The following is a 15448-nucleotide window of genomic DNA, read 5'->3' as shown; positions in this document are numbered from 1 at the left end:
TTCCTCTCAAAAGGTGTCTCAGAAGTTGACTAGGGTCTGCTGTGAAACCGCGGGTTGTTGGTAACTGTGGAAGTTTCCCACGATAAGTAGGGGTTGTTTCGTTTTGATCAGATTACCCAGAACATATCCAAGCATCTGCAAGCATCTATTACACTTTTTCCTCAATGCTGATGCCATGTGTTTAATACAACTAGGATCCACTTGATCTTCATCATCACCTTCTGATAACAGCAGAAGTTTTCTCTTGTAAATGTGTTAACACGTTTTCATTGATTTCACACATTTTTACAGTAAACATATCATTCAGTGACCCAAAACACCACATTAATGTTCCCAGCTGAAATGATTTGGAAAATGATGACTCCCTTATATATCAGTGATCAGTCCTTATCCATCTATCAAAGATGCTCCTCTGTCTTGCTGTTATTCTGGATCAAAGACAAAGGAAAACAGTCAGTGTGATGTGGTGGAGAATCCATGTTACTGATGGAAGCATGAAGCAAATGGTCTAAAATTTGATGTCTTTATTTGATTTCCACCCATAAGTTTAATTTGGCTTCTCTTTATTTTTGTTTTCACTTTAATATTTACAGTGTTCAGCTGTGGTTTAAACACAAATCTGATTTTAAGTGAAATGTCTGTTTTTTTTCCTCCCTGAAGAAGGAATAGAGTACAAATGCTTTGGCTTTTCAAATGTCTGAATTGGTCCAGTATAAATGGAGACTGTAGGTCCTATACGTCTTTTGGATGCAAGAATTTAAGAAAACATTCATAGGTCTGTTTTTTACAGTGTTTCAACAGGTTATCCAAAAAAAAAGTGCAGGTTATGATCGAAGCAGGACTTGTTGTCCCCGTCTTTGGATCTGTGTGTCTTCCAGCGTGCAGCTACTGGTCCAATGGTCCTAACAACCTGCCCGATGTCTTGTTGTTGCTTTTGTTGCTCTTTTCTTTTCTCTCTTCACTTTCCACTCAGCCCAACCGGTCGAGGCAGATGGTCGTCCACCCTGAGCCTGGTTCTGCTGGAGGTTTCTTCTATTAAAGGGAGTTTTTCCTCTCCACTGTTGCCTAGTGCTTGTTCAAGGGGGAATTGTTGGGTTTTCTCTAAACATCTTTACTTTAGTCTGTAAAGTGCCCTGAGACGACTTTGTTGTGATTTGGTGCTATATAAATGGAATTGAATTGAAATTGTTATCTCATCATAGGATATGAGGATATTTATAGATTTATTTTGTATTTTGTTGTTTACTTTGTGTAATTTAACTGATGAAAAGACTGTAAAGTTTGACCACAAGTTGTGTTGTTTGAAGGTAAAGTTTGCTTTTGTTGCATGTTTTTAATGTTTTTTAACATGAGAGCATGAGTGTGTTCACTGGTCTGAAAACGGGAAGTCAGAGCAGACACAAGTGTCTAAACTACTGGAAAAAGTATTAAAGGTATTTCTTTAAAAACTCCCCCTAAAAAGATGATATGATCACAGGACTTTAAAGGTCAGAAACATAATAATAGTCATAAAGTCATAAAATGCAGTAATATTGGAGCGTGTGTGCAAACAGCTGCAGCGTGCTGAGCAAAGACTGTGGCCTCCCTTCTGTTTCTCATCTGTCTCACACTGATGCTTTCCAGACATGATGACTATCTGCTGTGGTTGTGGACAATCTCGCAGTCAGTACAGGCATCAGACCGATGTGGAAATCCCTGTCCCTGCAGAGGACAGTAAATACTTAGATCCAGTGGGAATGAATCAAACCATAGTGGAAGGTTTTCGGGACTAGTTTGGAGCTAAGCTCTGATTGTATTACTCCTCCATAGTTCATTCTGGAACATTCCCTTCTCTCTGCCTGCCGACGGTTTCTAATTGGTGGTGGTCAGACCCTATCATGATTTCTGGAAAATCTCATTCGTGCTGAAGCTCACATTGCTGAAAAAAACATGTCGCAGCAAAATAGTTTTCCTCCGTTTGCGCTGCATGTGCAAGTTTTTCCTGGAAACGTCACCCTGCGAATCCCTGAGCCACTCGGACTTTTGCCTCGATCATAATATTGGAAAGCTTTTTCTTCCAGTGACCTCATACTTACGTTTCTCATGAGCATTTTCCTCTGTGTGGCTCACTGTGTGCTTCAGCCTTCCTGTGGAAATGAATAGACTGATTTCAAACATGGACAATGGGCATATTGTGCTTTTAGGATAATAGAAACATGATTTTTGTTTGTGTGAATAGGAACATCTGTCGAGTGTGTGTGTGTGTGTTGTCTCTTTTATCCTTTTCCAACTGTCTTGAATTTCCCACATGTGCCGAACACTTTGTTTTCCTAAACAATGTTAGAATTGTAGATCTACTCTCCTTTCAACCTATTTTATTTTATATTCATAATCAAACTCCTTCCTGCTTTGTGCTTTTTGTGTCGTGCTGTTTGTCGACGGTACGGTGAAGCTGAAAACATATTTTCAAACTGACTAACCGCACTTTGTGCTGTAACTCATTCCAGACCACCTCAGTTGTGACTGTGGAGGCAAGGCCATCTCATCCATCACTCGTCTTCTCGGTCGGCTAGTCCCAACAGTCTGGAGGTGTTTGGAAAAAGCAAAAGGTGCTTCCCCCCCCCCCCCCCCCCCCCCCCCCCCCACACTCCAAGCACAGACCAGATGGTTTGGTGTGTCGCTGCAGAATTTTGTTGTGCCATGTTTTTTAAATGTGCCTTAAACACTGTCACCATCACACCTCCTCCTCCTTAATGCCTCACAGCGGCAGCCACACATGCAGATACCTAATACTTTGTCTCAAGCAATTCTCTTCATCTTATTGAGTTTGTTGCCGGTTCAGGAGAAGAGTTCAGTAACAGATGATGAAATGCAGAAAGGCAGCAGGCAAGAACAAAGTCTGCAAAAACAAAGCAGAGTCTGGTACCAGGATGAGGAGAAATGGCAGGAGACTGGAACAATGGTAGATGGAGAAGGTTAGAGACTCATGGTGGGTTTAACCACAGACTACTGGGGATAAAGGCAGTTTGGTATTTTAATAATATTCAGCATTGTAGGTCCCAAAACATCCAGAAAGTTTGGAAAGTTAAGTTGAGAGATGGTCAACCATCGTTTATTCATCCTCCAGGGAGATTTCTTTTTTCCATTTGGGACGTCTATTGAAGCAAACATGACAGACAGGGAGTGTAATTTACATTTGTCTCACTGGGGTTGGAGAGCTTCCAGTTTTGAGGTTCAGTTTTTGTCTTGTAATCTCCTGAGGCGGAGTCTGAAACTCAAACAGCATCTGATACAAGTGGAACGACACTGGCAAAGGCAGATAAAGAATTAATGGATCAACACTACTGTTACTTTACTTCAGGATTGTACATGTACACACAAAACATACAAATAATTGGTTGGACAAAAAAATAAAAAATGAAAATGGGAGGACTGTGGTGACAAGGACAAGCCGAAAGCCGGTGATCTTTGTTGGTTAAAACAAGAATTGTGAAGCTGTCACTCTGAACTCTGGGTACAATAATATGCTGCCTACACATTAACAGACTAATAAAAATAGAATGTACATTGGAATAACAGTAACTACACTCAATAGCAGTTTGATAAGTACTTTTGTATATACATGACAATGGAACATTACATTTTCAAGGCAGGTAATGAAGTATTTTTTCCCAAAATATTATCAGTAAAACACTGAGTGGAAGTCAGGTGATATTTGATACCATGACCAACAAACACTGCGAGAGGATGTACGTGATGGAAACTACACAGATGCAAAAAAAGAACTGAAAATCAGACCCACGATCATTTGCTTGTGCGGTGGAGCGACTGGACTAATGGTTGAGACAGAGTTGCCAGAGAAACCCTTTGCAGTAATCCTCATGGATCAGCGCTCTGGACAGGATGCTGCTATCTAAAGCAAACACCTTGACACTGATGATGATGTAACGGTTGCCTCAGCAACAGCTGCCTCCTTTGTGTAACAACCAATTGATTTTTGAAAAGGTGATAGTTTGATTATTGGAGAACGAGGCAATCGGAAGACATATGGCGTTATTTGTACAATCCTATCATGGGTGAGTGTCCTGTTGTGTGTTCAAGCAAAATGTCCTAGAAACCAAAGTAGAACAAAATATATATAAATGCCTGAAGTAGATACTGTGTCCGAGCACTGTGAAGGCAACTTGTTAAATACAAAAGGACAAACATTGTTGATTTGCACTGCTATTGTCAGACACTAGAACAGACAGTGATCAGATGGAAACTTCCAGCCCTGGGAAATCACGGATTTTCTGCTGTTTGGCCAACGACCTGAATCTGAGCAGAGTACAGATGACTAACACAGGCACCATCTGTCTACATAAAGACTTAGAGTCTTGATAGATGATAAACAACTGTGGACTTTCAAACCGATCAATACTCCCGACTGATGCTCATGTCCAACATATATGTGGCACATTTGGGTCTTGGTGAACTACACACAACTACACAGCGACGTATACAAATACAGTACATGCTAAATGGATCGTATGACGTCATGTCCCGTTTTTATCTCTTTAAATCTTCGCTAACGTCAGACTCAGCAGTCGCTGCTTGGCACAGACGTCCCTCACTCTGTCTACTGTACCACACTCTGCACAGCCCTTCACGTACTTGTAGTTGTCAGTGAGAAGTGAATAAACTCATCAATCAAAGAGAAAAGGTTGCTCTTCTCTGACTGGTCAGAGTCTGTGTCACAGGACGCTGCCCCCCACCTCTCCACATTAGGGTCACTTATGGAGCATATTTCTGTGACACAAATATGTGAAAAATGCTTCACACTGTAGTTTTAATAAATGCTGTGATGAAATACAATCACCCCAGACTTATTCATTTGTGTTTGCAGTACATTGAAGACAATTGGGTGGATAAAGATAAATACGAATCATAAGTTGAGAATTTTGGCTTTTGTGTAACGATACTAACATCTCATTTCAGTGAGAAAAAGGAAAAGATGTTAATAATAAATAACACATAATATTTGGTTGGATATCGCTTGTTTGCCATAACTTCTTTTGATTTGTTTTCCCGTCTTTTACTGCGGCTTCCTTCAGCTGCTGTTTGTTTGGGAGCTTAGGGGGATTCATCCTTCACGCTCCTCTTCCGTAGGTCAAATCCATCTTAAGGTCACATTGACTTACTTAGTCTAAAACCTTTTACTTTGTTTCCTCTGATGAAGTTCTTTGTTGAGTTGACAGTAGTGACTTAGTGTAGAACGAAGCTCCTCACAACTCGTGTCAGTGATGCTTAGTATAAATATTTTCTACAAATGAAGACACAGATCGTGGAGAATTATCTACATTAAACTCATTAAAACTGACCACTGTTGCACTGTAAGACACAGAGGCCACTGCTGCAGGTGATGACATTGAGGCAGAACGTACAGCGGCTTTGTTGTCATAGCCACCAGCTCACATTACCACTGATAGATTTACAGGCTCATAATTCCTATTATGATTTTCTATGTTAGAGATTCGGCAGTTGTCTGTCGACAGGATGTCTGTGGTATACACACACACACACACACACACACACACACACACACACTCAGGTGGATGCCATACATTCTGCCATGTGAGATGAGAACAGAATCTGTTCATCACATGAGCAGAAACAAACCCTGGTTGTTTCTAAATGGGTTTGTATGTGTTTTTGTGCTCTTCCATTCTTCACAGCTCCATTTGATAAACCAAAATGCCAACCAGGTGATTTCCCACGCATCAAAATAAAATAACAAGAATTCCCACGAAGAACCTCAGAGATAGATTTGGTCTGAGAGTGAGGGTGTCAAGGTGCATTTCTCTTGCAGTAATCACCAACAATAGAGCAGCAAGAGTTCACACACTCCCACACACTGTGTGGCTTTCGCATGCATCCAACGATCGTTTAGCACAAGCTTAAGCAGGTGCATTGTCATGAACTAAAAGCACAAACTAGCTCCACCGGTTTTTATAAGTAGACCGGCCAAGCTGCAAAATAGCAGAGCCCATGTTCAAAAGGTCATTTCAGAAGCTGACAGATATCACCCAGATTATTTAGACACACATGACTCTCATAGCCTGTCTGTAGAACCAGCCGTTCAGCCAAGCAGCCTTAGTCGTCTGTCTAGGCAGAGTTAAGATGACACTACCTGGGATTGTGGTGTAATGAAGTGCTACTTCAAATGCTCTCTTCTTGTCGGATTCATCGTGATATTATTGTACGTCAAGCTGTTTGTCATCTGCTATCACTGCATCTCCACAGTCGGTGACTCACACAGTGAAATAACACACTTTAATGATTTCTTTGTTTGCTGTTCTCTAGATGTTTGTGAGTCTGCAGAGGGTTGATTTCTTCTGCGCTGCCCTCTCGCCGCTCACAGTCAGTCTGTTGTCGCCTCACTTACTTCCTGTCAGGGAACAGTTTTGACAGTTAACAAAGCCGCTGCACCGTTTGTGATCCCTCGCTCTTTGTCTTCCTCAATGGGAGGACGGTCAAAGTTCAGACGTGTGGAGAGAAAGAAAATGTCTCAACATATCCCATGTCACATTCTTCCATTCCTGTCTCCGCACACACTAACATTTCCTGTGGTTCATCACAGATAGCTGGCTATGAGTCTTTCTAAAAATATGTGTATTAGTGCAATAACCAGCCAGCTTTCAGTGTCAGCATGTTCTCACAATCACAGACACACTCCTGTGTTTCTCCTAGGTGTCAGTATTGCATAATAATTCAGCGTGTCTGTTCTTGGGCACCAGACGTGAGCTTCACAGCAGGGCAGGGCAACAGAACTGGTTCATTATCATTAAACATCTCTTCGCTAGCAGCTTGTATTCTAATTTGGTTCTTGTTTCAGCTTCCTCAGTGGTTTTTTTCTAAGAATAAAGGAAGTAGAACGGCAGATGAATCAGCCTGCTTGGTTGAAGCCTAAATAGCTGTCATAGTTGACCAGGCAAGTAATTGAGCTGTGTCATGCACATCCTGCTGGTCTGGGGAGGATCTGATTTCCAAGAGTTGTGCATGGATCTGCTTGTGGTTGCAGCTCAGTTGCATGGGAACAGAAGTTTATGCCGAGATGATAAAGGGGACATGTTTTTGTCTGTTCTTCCGTGTGTGGCTGCCTTGATAAAAACAGTATAATGTACCCCATCAGTGTAAAACCACACTCACCACATTGTTTTACACACACGTGGCATTCAACCCTTAGCCATGAATACATTCTTAAAGAATATGCTACCACCCACCCACCCACCCCCCCAATACTACTAATGATTGTAGTAGACAGTTGTGACCCAGGTGGTTGTCTTCAACAGACCAGGCTGATAGTGTCTAGAAATACAATATCAAAGAATTACTGAAAAAAAAAAAAAAACCCCGCCACCTCTAAATCAGCACAACCTCAGCTCCAACTTCCATATGATGGGATATCAGTTACTGCAGCGTCAACTGAATACATGATTATTGGTGGCCCTCTCCACGTTAATGAGCTCGTCTGGACGACATATTGGAATTTCTAAAGCTCCCCTCCACTCAGAAAGTCGACTTAGAGGCAGAATCTCTGACACGGCACAATCAGCAGATCCTTATTGCAGGACTCTATCGTCTTGATTGGGCTCAAGTTTCGCCAATGAGGCACCAGCTGGGGCCAGAGCTCTCCAGAGCATTAGCAAAGTGGGAAGGAAATGCAATAAAATGCCAAGGCCAATTAGGCTGTAAATGCATTAGGTCCAGCAAACCCGTTACGAGCTTATTTGCGGCAAAAAAGATTCTAGGAAAGTTGTTGACACCTCATTTTGCAAAATGCCAAAATGCAAGATTGTTGTCTGGTTCAACATGGTGGACCAGACTCCACATAAAGTCACCTCTCTATGACAAGTCCAATACAGAAAACAATGACTGATGTTTTAATGGATTGGAGCACTGACACAGCTCAGCAGCGCACCTCATCCCTCCCATCAGCCAATTCCCATTACTGTAACATCTTAAAACATGTAAGCTTGCTGTATATTGACAGACAAGCCAAGTAAACATAAATAAATAAATAAATATGAGCTTCCAGTATTACTCTCCCATGACAGTCGATCACTGATTGGTCGGTTTATGTGCCTGCTCAGAGTGAAGTCATGTGTGTCCGTTGCTATAGTTCCAGTTCAAGGATATGGAAGCAAACTTCCTGATATTGTGAACGCTTTCATTATGTACCTATTATATGAATGTACAATGCATAACACGAACAAACAGTAAAACAACGTCCTGTCCATTTACATGGTAAAATAAAAAGGTAAACCACGTACAGTACGACTATTGTGTCAGTGGTACGTTCCGAGGAGAATGACATCATAGCCAGGCCGAGCTGGTTCCTGTGCACCAGCAGCTTCAGAAGTTTAAAAGCTTTACAGAAGTGCTCAGAGGCCTGATGTCCAGAAGAGCCTGATGTGGGGTTAATGAGTGACACTTTAGAGGGAATTGTGCTCTTATCACAGTCATTGCGAGTGAGTATCACTACCACGGGCTGAGAGGCTAATGATTCAAAGCATTAGGCTGCTTTTACCGGGATGGTCATTGAGAGGAAGACTGACGCTCATCTTCTAACAACATCAACTTAAGCAATGAAAGAACTAAACAGATGGATTCTAGTGTTTCCTTGGACTTTAGTTTAACAGACATACTGTTGGGTATTGGATTGACTAGCACCTCTACAGAGCTTCTTTAAATCCAGTGAACTAAGTCAAGACAGTGATTATGTGAACACATCCTTCAGAGATCTGGCAGTTCATGGTGCTCGGGGTAAATTTAACTGTTCAGGATTATTATGTACTGTAGGACAGTTGGCACACTAATTCATTTTGAGGACGCTTGTCTTAGTCATTTCATATTATGTCACTGCTGGGGTGCCGGCATGGATAGAAAGACTGGGTGGCTGTGGCTCAGGAGGCAGAGAAGTCCTCCACCAAACCTGGGATCAGGAGTTTCATCCCTGGCTCCTCCTGTGCATATGGTGAATTGGTGGGCAAGAAACTAAAGCCAATGTTGACACATCACAGTATCTAGATACGAAATATCTGCATTAAAATCAAAAGATTCCATCACTCGACTACAACGCAGTGATAGAAATGTCATCAACACACCCGTTCATTCACTTTTAATCCTCCCAACAATTCGGAACAGACCAGTGTACAGATCGCACAAGTTCATGCACATACTACAGACTATGTTCTAGGTGGCTGGAAGGACAGTCCGACTAATGTCGGCAGGCTCCGAATATATGTGGCCCCCCAAAAATGCTGTATGTGGCTCAGTGGCTATATCTGGGGGTTTAACCAAGTGCAAAACTGTGTGGACCTTCAAGGTAAGATCACAAAAGTGTGTTTAGTTCCTTCGCCTACAAATACACAAACCACAGAGAGATCAGAAGGGCAGTGATGTAATCAGTAGGAGGCTATATTACACGTTTAGTCCCACCCTGAAATGTTTCACATATAATCTCACCAGGACCCTCATTTCTTCCCCACATTTAACCAAACCAATGCCAGTGGAGTGAAGAATTAACACCAATCACTGTTTACTAGGTTCATACATACATGTTCTCTGTGTGCTGTAATAAAGCAGCCAAACTGAAGCAGCCAAAGGGATTTTAGCCATGTCTGGGTCCTGAGTCTTGGGCCTTTTATTCGTGGCTCATAATACTGAATAAACCCCGTGTTGACTCAGTTGTCAGGAGTGAAGCTCTGCCAGTTTCTGCCGCCATCATATCACTAATATGGAAGCAGGGTTTTAATACCTGCCTGTGTTAGAGAACCAGAATAATGAGTCTCTGCTCTTAACTTGTGTAGCAGGTCCAACAGGCTCCAGCAAGTTAATGTTTGTCTACCAGTGTTGATTTTGTGCAGGCAGTGTGCTGTCAGCTGCTTCTGGACACACACAAGTCATTTGTCTCTATCTGTGCAGCTTATGTCGTGTATGAACTTGACAGTTCTTCTATCACGGTGGCCTTTAATACTGGAAATCAGGGCAGATTGTTTGACCCAAGACAAATTCCCCTGTGGATTCCCTCGTGCAGACACACAGTGGCCTCTGTCCATCAGCAACAAACACTCTAGTTGGGAAAATTGTAGGACTATCATTGCGAGATAATAACAAGTCATTTAAAGGCTACAGAGAAGAAGTTCCTACGATTTTATTCAACCACTGAGCTGGACATAAACTGAGTCTTTTTGTCGCCAAGCTGAAAACTGGAAATCACGCAGGTTATTAATCTCTTTGTCTTCCTTCCTCTTGGAAGGAAAACAGCTTGGCATCATAGACGGCTTTCTCCTTGTATGAATTGCACTTCACCTTGTTAGACTTTAAATAGTTGGGTATTTAGGCCAAGAGCTCCTCTCATTTCTGGCTTCCTTTGCTGGCAGGAGTTGAAAAGCTGTTGACTAATCAGCACAGATGCACTGCTGCTAATTGGGTGTAGCTGGAGGGAGCTGCTTGTTTGTACAGAAAAGCCTCAGGGGCTTAGAAAGAAAGAAGCCCAACTTTTACCCTGTTACTTTGGTCAAATGGCTCAGACTGTACATGGCCTTTCTCTTGTTGTTTACTCTTCATTTGATTCATGTCAAATGAAGAACGTTTAATCTACAGATGCTTCTTCAATTGGTTAAAAATATCCTACAAGAAATAGAAAGTTGGCATTGATCTGTGCTACCATCTAGTAGGTGTTCAACATATTTTTATCTTTTCTTAGATAGGAAACAGGTTTTCAGCTGTGCTTCAGCTTTAAAGCAGTTATTGTACAGGCTGAACATCACTCTTAAAGGATACATATGATCCATTTCTAAATTATTCATATTTTAAACAAGGACCCAGACATGGCTCTACTCACAGGTGTTGTGAATCTGGTTTCGCTTCGTCATCCGTGCTGAAGACCAACATCAAACTGAAACATCAGTCTGCTGGGTGACATGTTTCTGGTTGAGTTCAAAGGCGTTTTAGGTAATAATGCCCCAAATGCTCCAAATCTGCACATCTTTGGTTGAAGAATGACAGACATCCTCTTTGAGTTGAGGCAATTTGTTTTTCATTTTAGTTTGTGTTTGTGGATGTTGAACATAAGGTTCATTTTTAAAAATGGCCAAAGTTATCCATTTACAATCCTTACGGTTATTTTCCTACCATTTGAACTAAAAGGACCATCAGTTAATAATGTTAATGTTCTACCTTGATCACTTTCTTACCTTGTAGTCTCCAGGAGCACACACATCTTGTGAGGCTCTCCAGCATTTACTGCAAATTTAAACCAGGAAGGTTTAATCATGCTGCCACTGCCTCTGTCTTGGCCGTTGTGATATCCAGTTGGACCATTTCTTCGGTCAGTTATGATGCTCAGTCCTGCAGCTATTTCCTTGGCTTTGCAAATTAATTTGTGGTTACCAGGGCAGCCACCCCTCCTTTCAACCTCTGATACAGTCTCAGTAACCCATGGTTTATGTAGTACCCACAAAAACTCTGAAATAATTAGTGTCAATGGCAACTGTGTGGTTTGGGTTCTTGACTTAACTGTCTAGTGTGTAGTTTTCTTAAGATTAAAATATTACAAATGAGATAGTAATGTCCTTATGTCTGTGATGTTCCATGTTTCTTAAATTGATTAGTCTTTCTGAGCGGTAAGAAAAGGGTTAGTAACTGAGGGCAGTTTGCTTCAGGTACAGTACAGGTTAGACATCAGTCAGTCCAAATCTCCACCACCAACCCGACAACATCACACGATGCAAAATCTCTTAGCATCACTCTTTATGTTAGTTAGGACTTTCATTTGTCATATTTCTACTAAAAGGTTAGTTAAAAGCCATGTGGAAATGGAGTCATAGCGACTGTTCCTCAGGATGTCACTGATGGTCAAGAAGTTAAAACATTTTTGTGTGTTATAAATGTTTCAGTATGCAATGGTTACAAATACTGTCCAACTTTGATTTTGTTTGCATATTATAAGTCATTTAACCTAAATGTGAACAGTAATACAAAGTAAACTTGAAACTCTGCTCTGCTGGAGCTGGGATTGTGCAGGCTGCATGTCAGGAAGACACACAGAGACAGATGATAGCATTGATACCATAGGAATTATAGGATCAAAAGGTTTAGCTATGTGGGAGACACACGTACTGTTGAAACTAATGCTGCATGGTGAGGAAAGATCATTTTGAGGTTTTTAGACCCAAATACAATAACTTCAGTTTTGTGTTTATTTGAAAGTAGGAAAGTTTCAATCACCCTGGTCTTCATGTCTTTTAGCCATAATGGAAGTTTGACTAATTGAGTTGTTTCATCCAGTTTTATACTGTTCAAACGAATGCTTGTTTTGTGCTACAGGAGTTTCAGTAATCAGTGTAGTACGCGCTCAGCTCTCCCTGTACATTTACACATTATCGGCACTGTGTTATATCAGGAAATCTTAAGATTGTCACGTTTGAACTTTGCTATATTTTGATATACTTTAGTGAATCCTGTTTACACAAAATCCAGGAAGAGCTAATTGAGTTCATTCACGTCAAGCTGTGGAGATAAGAACAACCACACAAGCCAACTCTGTGATGGCTCTGTAAAAGGCACGATTGGACCCGAAAAGCACAGCTTGTATTCAAGTAAACATAGGCAGATTTTAGAATCAGGACGGCCGACGGGACGAGCATGTCTGAAAGGTGGAATCAGGATAAATCTGTTGAAATTGGCGAAACAACGATTGGTGCTGTAGTGGATTTGTTTTTCTAAATGCTGTTGGTCCATTATTCTAGAAACTGCTCAGGCAAAAGAGAGTTATGGTGAAATACTGTTCAATTTTCAATTCCAATGCCATATTCCCGGACGAGGTTTAGGGTGTCAAGCCAGTCACTGTCAACATCTAAAGGAATCAACGGCTTTGGCAAATTGGTGACACTTTTCACCCCATTTTATTCAGTGTGTAGTCGGCATGAAAAGGTCACATTCACCATGGCTGCCAAAGTGGACTGTTGCCAGTTAGGGGGTCCTGTGTTTGTAGCCCATGCTGCCTTCTGGTGAATGAAGGATTTTGGTGGTTTTTGTGCTTCGCTGATCAGGAAAAAAACAAGGTGATATCTGGTTTTTGTGCTGTTATTGATGAGCACAATACAGATAGTTCACTCTGGCTGCAGTGAACTTTGTTTTAGCTGACACTTAATTACAGACAGAAACACAGACCTTACATCAGGAGAAGTGCAGTGTCACATGCTCTGTGTTGGGAGTTTGGAACCACAAAACTCTGCAAACACTGACACAGAATCTGTCTGTGCAAGGCCTGGAAATTACTCTGTCAATCACGGCTGCATTCCTTCAAAGCAAAGACACAGGCTGATCTTCCTAAAAGGTTAAAGAAAGGCTCAGCTTTGATAAATGCAGTTACAGAGACAACTGGATGCCATCAAACCACTTGTAAGAAAATTAGACGTGTCTGCAGATTTTCCATCTTCCTTTGGAACGTAAAACCACAAACTTAAATTTCTTCTGTACCTGGCTATGAAAGAAAAAAGCTGCTCTGCCACTTACTGCTGTTCATTTACAGTGCAAAATAAGTTTTCTCTCTTGTCTTCCCAATAACTCCAAAAGGTTTTTGTGTAACGTGCAGCCACAAAAATGGTAAAATGAGACACTGTGGTTTCAAAAGCCCTGGGCTCATGTTTGTTCAGCACATTCCCATTTGGTCAGTTGGATTTTATCTAAAGTGATATCAGCAGCAAAATGGGTTTGTTGTCTTTCCCAACAAGAACCAAAGGAGCCTGAGATCGAGCCACAGACTCTCATCAGTGGACAGCACACTTAACCTCTTAAGCCCCTGAATTTACTCTGGCTGACTGGTGTCTTATGTTCTTCACTTTGCAAACTCAGTGTCTGTGAAGATCTAGTTTTTCAGTGTCTGAATGGACAAAACTTGATGTATTGATCTTCTGGTGGTTTGGTCATTTTTGGTTCTTGATCCTGCTTTGGATACGACTGATCTAGTTTCCACCAAGTGTGTCATAGCCATGCACTGCCAGGATTTGATGCTGAGAAAGTTCAATTTGATTTTTTAACACTTTAAGTTAGTTTGGATGCCAGATTTCCCATTATCACAGTGTTACTCAGTGAGCAATGTTCTGCTGGAAACTTAAAGTTGGATGAACAATGTCTGTAAGTTGATTTATTGAACAATCTTCCAATGAGAAGTTCACACCCACCTAAGTGTCATTTGGAGACCTGACCATTAGTACAAAGGAGTTAACATTTGATTTCTGATGTTACATATCAGAATTTCTCATGTTCAAACTTTTAGGTTTATATTAAAATATCATAAATTTGCCCGCTGTATACTGTATTTGTGCTTAAAAGCAGATAATAAAGCAAACAAATGTCCTTCTCCTCATGATTGAGATATGTATGATTATCTTGAGTCAGTGTTTTCACTTTTGAAATTCTTTGATAAAAACTACCTGAATGCACATTTTAGCTAACTTTAGTTTAAGTTATATGCTTCGAGAGATTAGTATTCTCGTAAAATGTTTTACATATGTAGGGATGTTTTTCATTGGTAAGAATTTGGCATTAAACTCTACTGTTCCGCAGGACACTAAACCACTTCGCTCTCAGAATGCAGGCCTACTTGTGGTTCCCAGAATTTCCAAAGGTAGAATGGGAAGTAGAGCCTTTAGCTGTCAAGCTCCTCTCTTGTGGAACCAGCTCCCAGTTCAGATTCAGGAAGCAGACACCCTCTCTACTTTTAAGTCCAGGCTTAAAACCTTCCTCTTTAATAAAGCATATAGTTAGTTATAGTTATGCTGCCTTAGAGTAAGTCTATGTGCATGTGGGTTATTTTGTCTTTTTGACAAACTGCCCAGTAAGAGTCAGAGTTAGACCCCCTCCTTCTTCCTGTGACTCCACAAGACTGAGACACTGACACTGAGCACCAACAAAACCATCCATCCATCCACTATCTGCATTGCCTTATCCTGTTTAGGGTCGCGGGGGGCCGGACCTTATCCCAGTTCTCATAGGGGTATATCCTGGACATCCTGGACCAGTAAATCTCAGGGCCAACAGAGAGAGACATAAAGACAAAAATTCAGACTCACATTCACCTTCTAGTTGTGGGGATTCCACATCCTCGAGAAGCACACATACCAACACCAATGCACCTGTGAAAAGGGGACAGTAGCATCTCTACTTTATAAAGACACTAAAGAAAGTTACCAGCTTGTCCTGCTGTTGCACCACAGCCCTTAAAAATTGGACTAATGTGCCTCCATATTTTCACTATCCTCTGTCTTCATAAGCTGTAAAATTATAAAGTTTTGTCAGATTCACTAGGATTGGAAAATTTGGAAGCTTGCGGCCACACCACTATGAATGCGCTATGCACGCGATGTGCTGTAAGCTTTGGGGTGACTGTGGCGCAGGAGGTAGAGCAGTCGTCTCCCAA

This window comes from Channa argus, chromosome 6 (genome assembly GCF_033026475.1).
Source record: "Channa argus isolate prfri chromosome 6, Channa argus male v1.0, whole genome shotgun sequence".
NCBI classification, from domain to species: domain Eukaryota; kingdom Metazoa; phylum Chordata; class Actinopteri; order Anabantiformes; family Channidae; genus Channa; species Channa argus.
This window is presented reverse-complemented; position numbering follows the sequence as displayed.